The 9,085-nt window shown below is 33.7% G+C and overlaps 1 long non-coding RNA gene across 1 annotated transcript; it reads left to right on the top strand.

Annotated features, from left to right (window-relative positions):
- The first annotated feature begins 3,138 nt into the window (after positions 1-3,138).
- Positions 3,139-7,039, top strand: LOC117341368. The gene is made up of 5 exons (XR_004535617.1): positions 3,139-3,239; positions 4,536-4,639; positions 5,431-5,502; positions 6,512-6,683; positions 6,977-7,039. It is a non-coding gene; the product is annotated as an uncharacterized LOC117341368 (long non-coding RNA).
- The last annotated feature ends 2,046 nt before the right edge of the window (positions 7,040-9,085 follow it).

The raw sequence follows: 9,085 nt of genomic DNA, 5'->3' as shown, positions 1-9,085 counted from the left end.
GTCAAGTGTGACAGGGGCATAAACACTAAAGTGTGGAAATTAAAAATAAAAAAAAGTTTAAATGTGGCCCTAATACGCTTCCGTACTCCCATCATAGACTGCTTGCTTGCACATTTATTCGCAGAATTATTCAAGCAATTTAAGTTCTAGATATTTTCTAACTTCTCGGTATCGTGACAAAACTGTTTGCATAAAACTGTTCAAATAATAATACTTCCGATTTCGTAGAATTTTATCGCAATAAATATTAGATTCAGTAATAATAAAAACTAAACAGTACAAATACAAAGTATGGGAACCAAGAGTGGTTTTGACGGGACAAAAATAATTTAACGATAAAAGACCGCCATAGTTAGATGAGGTATACAGCTACGAAGCCAAGCGAGGTTTATCATAGGAGAGATAATAAACAACCTACTATTGACCTCAGGTTCATAGTAGGCTAATAACCTTAATGCATCTGTAGTGTGTGTGTAATCCTTTGTCAACATGTATAACGGACTCAATTGTTTGATTTTTTTTAACAAAAACAAATCTACTTAAAAAACTATTTCACAATGACATAAGGAGAAAGCCAGTCAATTAGTGGGTCATTAGATGTGTAAGGTATGTAACGCCCTTGAATGAGACAAGAAATTCCCACAAAGGTGACAAAACGGATATGTATGATAATAGTAATGTGCCATTAGCGATCTATTCTTTAATCATGTGAGTTGACATTTAAGCCTACAATGGTCCTTTGTTACTGTCACATCTCTATACCATAGAGGTATTTGTAATGATGAAATCATAATCTGTTATTCAATTTGAATGCGGAAATTGTCGAAAATAATCATAATGAATAAAAGAAAGGAGGATTGTATAAGTTTCCGCATAGTTAGAATTGTACTGTTAACTTCTAAACATATGTCAATCATCGACATTCATTCAGAGAATAAGGGTTAAAACCGGTTTCATTGTTGGTGACACTGTCAGTATTAGTTCCTCGTTAATTAACAATAGGTCACGCGGCGGTGATTATCTTTTGTCTATTGTTGCCATGTAAGGAAGTATTAGTAAGTTACGTTTTGCGCCAACAAGATAGGAGTTTGGTGATCAGATACTCCAACTCATTGTAAAAACGTATTGAATCAAAGAATGGACACTGACGTTTCAATTAACCATATCCATAATTTCATATCAAAACTATTTTTGTGAGATATGTTTTTATACGGCAGTAACTGAAACTGTTTTATTTGTCAAAGTAGACAAATATCATTTTTGTTTTCTAAGATTTACCTGATTTATAAATGTTATATGAAATTTGTCTGGTCGAAAAACACCAGTCTGGGGTAAGTCGAGATCTCAGGATGGTGACAACGAAACCACTAGACATCAATAAGCACCGAAACATCTGACTTCCTATCGCAAAAGGAAATGTAAAAAAATGTACTTGTTATGTAGTGGTGAATGTGTTGATGGCAGTGTCGTTGGTTGTGGTGGTAGTAGGGTCCGTATTCGGAGCGATCTATGTATCTGTAGTGGGTGTTTTTGTGATAAGACATCCTTCAGTGTTGATAAGGGTATTACCAGGGAAATATATTGCTTTAGTTAGTCACTTGGATTGCAAAGTAGTTAATTTTGAATTTGTCGCAAGATCATCACCCGATTAGATTGAAAAAGCCAGATTCATCATCATGACAAAACATTAAACATAAACTATGTTACTTAAAAAGATATATGATCTTTAAATAGGAAATCGATAAAATCGCGTTTGCATATATAAAAAGGTGTAGAAGAAAGAAACCATTAGCCAGACAGTCAGCAAGCAGAAAATTATATCTGGTTCAATAATAAAGTAAAATAATAGTACACATATTTGCCTGCAATTTATCTAATATGCTATATCTAAGTGTTTGTGCAAGAGACAAACCATTCATGTGAATAGCGCCTCAAGGAAGAATGTTTGTGATATAACTAAGTTGTACTTACTCTAATCATACAGGTGTCGTATGCTACAGCTGTATAATGAAGTGGTACAATGGATTAGGAAGTGGTTGTATAACATAATGTTTCAGCAGAAGATGGTTACTCCATCGGGACGTCTGGTCTTATTTGCTTTTTAAGGGTCTTCAGAATTTTGATCATTTTGTCCATCGTTTTATCGATTTAGAATCATGTTTGTATTCTATGTTGTTTTGTATGATAAAGCATACAACATGTTATTTTGTATGCTTTGTTAGTATGAAATAGAAATGATGAAATAAATATAAGTATTCCAATGACTACGAGAAATCGACTGATCAAGATGACAACATATTACGGGACAGATAATGATGTATAGACAATGGAGTTTAGAAGATAACTTAATAGATAGCAATAATGCATTGTTCAAAATTCCTCAACGTTTACATTAGTAGTTTTAAACATAACGATGACCTCTAAAAACATCCTACTGGCATCAAGAGTGATTTTAATAAATTGCTGACATGGTCTTGATCAGATGTTTAAAAGCTGAAAACATCGTGAGATTGTGTTAGTTTGTACACCATTTTTGTGTTGTATCTTATCATTTGTCCGGGACGTTGCGTACACTTACGATAAGAATGTGTCATGTTGGAAATATAATTACGTTTACCTTAATTTATTTGTTATAGATTACCTAAAGAGAATACCAACACAATACAGTTGTTCCGACAAAGCAGTATTTTGAATTCAAGATCGATACAACAATGTTACACTCTAAATATACGTAGATCTACAGAGCAACTACTGCATAAACGTAAAGTGTGAGACACATTAGGTTTTCCGGAAGGTGTCGCCTTCTCCTTATTCGATTTACCTTCTCACTGAATATATAAATATATATGACACCGAGAAAATAACACGTTCTCAAAAAGATAGCATGGGTAGTGAAAGTGAAACCACCATACATAACGAGCATTAAGTGGATCAAAAATCTTATCGCCAACTGAAATAGATAATCCCATAATGCACAAAGAAACAGCATAGTTGAAACTATTTATGATGACGACTAGAAAACTTGTGCATTGTCTTTATCAACTCTAATCATTGAAAGTCCTGTGTGTTTTTTTCGTTATGTTATCAGTAGATATCCATCAATGGAATCGTGATATAAGGAAGAAGGCTGTGAACTACGTAGGCACTTCTCTATTGTTGATAAGGCGATAAGACTGCTTTGTTCCCATTACTGAAAATGTCTCCGATCTTAACTTGTGTGCTGTTTGTGGTTCTGGTTGGTAAGCAGTATTTCAATTTAGCAAATATCTATAATTATAGTCGAACGTTTATACTGTTATTTTTTGGTAAAGGGATTGTTTTATATGGAATATTTTCATTGAGAAGATTATCTTTTGAATGTCTATACAGTCCCGGATGACCAGACTTAATATTTTAAGTATGTTTTCCAATTAGCCATATATCATATATCACCTGCTCTGTCGTGATTCTTATTCTAATATTATTTTGATAATAAAAAATTGATGATGTCACGCGTTAGTGTCAAAAATGTCGCTTCCAGCTGTCGTATATACAGTAAAGGAAAAGTACAGATGTACATGTATAAGTTTGTACATCGCGTTATATATAAACATTCGTGTTCATGTAATAATTAAATTGATTAAACTCTAGTTCGTTTCATATGAATTCGTTCAATGTATCAGATATTCTTTTAACACTCGTGTGAGATAATTATATATAAGCACTAATCCGGACACAATTTTAGCAATCTGTCTATTAGTGCATACAACTACACTAGTAAACTGAAATAAGCGTATGATTGGGTTATGTGCCGTTAATAGGATATTACCACCTCGAACAATGCATTGTGACACTTACTGGTATTAGAACAACCGAAAAACAGTAATGAAATTTCATGTGAAACTTTCTTTAAAACAAAATGATGTGAGATACATGTATTATAGATCATTGACAGATATGATTTGATATGTACAAAGCGTTCATATATATAAGAGGTCATCAAGCACATTGTATACGTGAATTGCAACATCAAGGCAACCTTGCGTCTTATCGCTGGCACAACAATTCAACCTGGTGTCATTAGGTGCTACCAAATCATTTATTCCTGTTATGGCTAATTCGATAACTCATCCTTTGTTAAAAAAGAGGACAACTTTACATGGGTATGTAACAGTTGCAAGATAATGTTTTTTTTATTATTATTCAAAAAATTTAAGGAGATGGCGTCAAAAAAAGTTGGGAACGCTATTTCTTTCAGAGTAATGTGATCGAGAAGAAGATAAACTTTATTTCAAATACATGTTTGATAAGATAAAACATTTACATGTTAAGAAACTCGCATATATTTTAAATTCAAATGACACAATTTGATTAACTGATTCGACAAGTGTATGTATGTATGTATGTATGTATGTATGTATGTATGTATGTATGTATGTATGTATGCATGCATGCATGCATGCATGCATGTATGTATGTGTCTTTTTGATATGTTTAAGACATTTATAAGTAAATAATGATAATAATAAAGTGATAGTCCTTAACGTGAATTACAGGTACGGTATGGACCCAACACCATAACGACCACCATTGTTACAACTGTTTCCATGCCACCTCACCACACAGCTGCACGGACATAGAGTCCTGTCCACATGGGAAGGTATCTATAGCAATTCAATGTCTTAAATTATAATCTTTATTTGGCGAGGGTAAAGAAACACAAAAGTGGAGAGCCTTGGCGAGCCCCTTTTGTCTTTCTGCCCCGAACCAAAACTATAGCTTATATTTTAAGACACAGATTATGTATTCTATTATTCTATTTTCCCAAAAATGTTATCCAGAATAAGCATTTTAAGTAAAACAATATCAATAATGTTCCAAACATTTTCGCCTTTTTAAACGTAGTTTCACTGGAAGAGTCGAATACAGCGACAATACATGTATGTGTGGTGGCCGTATTCCGTTAATGCGGATACAAGTTGGAGGATAAAAACATCTACAGTTCAACTCTTCTGTATATAAACACGACAAACAAAGATTATTATGACCAAATGTATATCATATAGACAAATTTCGTAAAATCTCATACAAAATGAAAACATTAAGATACTTTTTATCACATAACTCAGTAAATTTACTTTTTGATTGGATAAGGAAAACATTTCAGGGTATGGTATTACACTAGTGACATATTCAAAACTTATTAAATGAGCAAATTCACAGGATATCATATGTAGTAGGTCAATTATGTGATAAAGAAGTTTCTTTATACTTTTCGCCAACCTCAGTCTGCAAATGAGTCTAAGGAATCATGGTGACAGTTATACATCATAAAAGTCCTTTGTAATTAGAATTCACATGTACTAAGCAATCTACGTTAACCCTTGTTTTAATTACATCAGAATAACGAATATTTAAAGACAATATACATGTATATGTGTTATTTTCCAGCAATGTTTCACCACCCACTATACTGGACCAGACGGGAATACGTACTACCATCTAGGATGTGCCTCACACGGAGTAATATCCTTTAACTTACTATAACAATACATTTTAAGAGCGAAATAGCTAAAAACAATTAGCATAAAATACATTCCTATCGAAACGTTAATTCAATACAGAATGTAACGTTGCATCCATTTGAAATAGTAAGTATTCACGTAATAAGTAAGAATTCCGGATATATCAATTTCATTCTTTACTTTTCATAATCCTTCACCAATTCTACAATTATTCAATAAATACCGCTCTCCTGTCTGTACTGTGCCAAGGGACATAACTCTTAGCTAAATGGTTAACTTGTGAATTGGTTGTTGAGACGGATATTTTTGACACAGGGATGAAAATTTCGCTTAAACACAGAGACAACCGACCCAAAACGCTGTTCTCGGAACAAATTTCAACACCACACATTTACTGGGAGTAAGAACAAATATCCAGTGGCCGCCCACACATGTCCATGTACCTGATCTATTTGCTTGTGGCAATTTTATGTTGCTTTTAGACGAGCCATGACAGACTTTTAAAGCTGCGGGTCTGCACGATTTGTACCTGAAATATTACACTTCAAAATAAACAAGCATCTTAACCGCAAAAACATCTTGTTGATCTCGGTCGTGTCCTCTCCATTTGGGTGAGATGTCTAGGGTGAACATAACGAATGCGCCAAAGGACATTCATTATGTCTACGATGTTCATGTGTTAATATGATCCTCACGGAAAAGACTATTCGGTTTAATAATAATTTTTTTTTTTTTAAACTCAGTATTTTCACACTGGCACTACCGCAACTCACGGTCGTTTTCAACCGAATGAAAACGGAAGCTCACCAATTGAGATATTAACAGATGGTAGTAACACAATCAAGCGAACATATAGAAAGCTTTTTGTATTATTTATATCAAGCCCGACAGCATATCCACTATAATATGGTAACTCATAAGGTATTAACATAATAGTGTGCACGATTACTTATTGAAAATTATTTCTTGATGCATATCATTTTATTTTGCTTATTTTGTTACTTAAGGCCTGCATACACACGGCCAACTTTGACCCCCACACACATGACTGGATTTACCCGTATCCCCACAAGGAGGTTTTGTGTGGACACTGCTGTTCAGAACCCGGGTGCAACCAAAACACTTGTGATCCTAACGCCTAACAGAATTGCCAATATGTATTTTTCATGTTTTAGACGAGTACGTATCTTATTTTTCTGAATACTGGGATTCAAATATATGTATATATTAAGATGGATTGATAATATTAAATGTAAATGGCTAGGTATCCTAAAAATGAATAGTTTGGATTGTGTATTTGAGTGTGTATTGGTGTCTTTATGCTTAAGCTTGATATGTAAGAATTTACTGAAACTCTAGCAAATGTTTGGTATATATTTATATTTCCATCAAAAGAGCATATTCTAATGACGCTGTGATATACATGTATATACGTTATTTCATATTAATATATCAATATGCTTTCTTTACAGAAAACCTGAAATTCCCTCGATAATTACAATGTTGTCAACAAATAAAGATCTAATTACATAAAACGTTTCCATCCTGTGTATTTCTTGTATTAAGTAAGATAATGTATCTGTTCTAGCATGTCATACAGAACACACATTGCACAACGCCTTCTAGATGACAGTAAACAGAGCGATTATGTTAGTTTTACAAACGAAAAAAAGACAAACAAAACAGAACAAAAGACAAATGAATGAAACAATTTAATAAAATATTTATATATTTATGAAAAAAATAAAAAAAAAAAATAAATAAATAAAAAAAATTATAATAAAAAAATAATAATAAAAAATGAAGCGATGGAAAGATATCCCCTGTAGTAAACAAAGGTACTTGTTTATTTTACACATATCAAAGACTTTTGTAAATACGGTAATTGGTTTGACTTTTGTAATAAAATACATGTTGTTGATACTGACGGGGAAATTAACAACGAAAAGACCACGGGGAAGTTTAATGGTCGGCCTCATGATATCACGTGTAGGTACATGTACATGTATATTATTTTCTTATCCGATATGAAGTCCGATGTATACTTAAGAAATAATTAACGATGATTCGTGTATTGTTGCAGGATATACAACGAGGACGAGGATATTTTGCAATTAAATTGATAACGAAGGCCGCAGGCCTGAGTTATTAATTAAAATTGCAAAATATCCGAGTCTGAGTTGTATATCCTGCAACAATACACGAGTCAAAGTTGATTATTTCTATTCTACCATGTACTGTTTAGTTCTGAGATCGACCTCTTTCTAATAGAAAAACAGCAAAGAAACCCCGGGAAAACCTTGTAATTTATTTCTTGAGTATTGCATTATTTGTTGATGAAATATACATTTCTTTACAGACACTACAGTACTACGATCAAGAGCATCTATCATATGGCATTGATTTTGAAAATTAAAAAAGGGATAAAAAAAAGAAAAGAAAAAAAAAGGAAGGGGCCTAGTAGGATTCGAACTCGCGTCGTGATAAAAATTGAACAAAAGACTACCCCATTAGCCCACTCGGCTATAGTAACCTTACATAAAGTGTGTGAATATTATATATATAAAATTGTAACAGCCTTGACTCACGAGCGTGTATTATTGGAAAATAATACATGGTTTTAAACCAATCAAAACTGGCGTTGCATAGCAAACATGGTAGACTAGTCAGTTTAAACTGGAGAAGATTATCAGACCGTAGAACAGGCGCATGCCTTGTCTTGTTGAATAAGATCACAAACCCCCTGATCGCTAAATCCTCTATCCTATCAAATTCGTTCTTACATCACTTTATTTTTTATAGAACAAATAGAAACTGGATTATCTTTCCGGCAACACTGGAGAGTGATACGGTTGAATATTTAGAAACAGCTGTATCATCGCTAAAATATAAATCATTATACATATACATACCCATACTCATACACCACTGCACATACAACAGTCCAAGCCCTTCCCTGCCATATTCTTCAGTATGTTGAATAAGGACACTTGCAAAGTAGATGATTGTTACTTTGCCTAGATTTGTATGGACGGCGTCGTCGATGTGACCTAGATTTGTATGGAGGGTGTCGTCGATGTGACCTATATTTGTATGGAGGGTGTCGTCGATGTGACCTATATTTGTATGGAGGGCGTCGTCGATGTGACCTAGATTTGTATAGAGGGCGTCGTCGATGTGACCTAGATTTGTATGAGGGTGTCGTCGATGTGACCTATATTTGTATGGAGGGCGTCGTCGATGTGACCTAGATTTGTATGGAGGGCGTCGTCGATGAAGCAGAAGGCGCTTACTTCTGGGTTTGTTATCATTGTATTTTATCAAGAGCATTTTGTTTACGCAATTTAAAAAAAAACTTTTAAAGCTTTTTATTCAATTTGGATACCTATTTAACGTTTATGAAAACGGGAATTGGATTACATTGTCACTCTTAAACATTTGCTTGTGCTCAAGAAACAAACGGCCTAGTTATGTGTGTATTTCAATGACTCGAACGAAGTTAAATAGTGTCGCACGAATATAAAACATCAATCTGATGTAATGTGATAGTTGACATGGAAAGCGGTACATGTATAAATGAC

The sequence above is a fragment of the Pecten maximus genome, chromosome 2, assembly GCF_902652985.1.
Source record: "Pecten maximus chromosome 2, xPecMax1.1, whole genome shotgun sequence".
NCBI classification, from domain to species: Eukaryota; Metazoa; Mollusca; class Bivalvia; order Pectinida; family Pectinidae; genus Pecten; species Pecten maximus.
The sequence above is the reverse complement of the archived record's forward strand: the minus strand, read 5'-3'. Positions and strand labels throughout refer to the sequence as shown.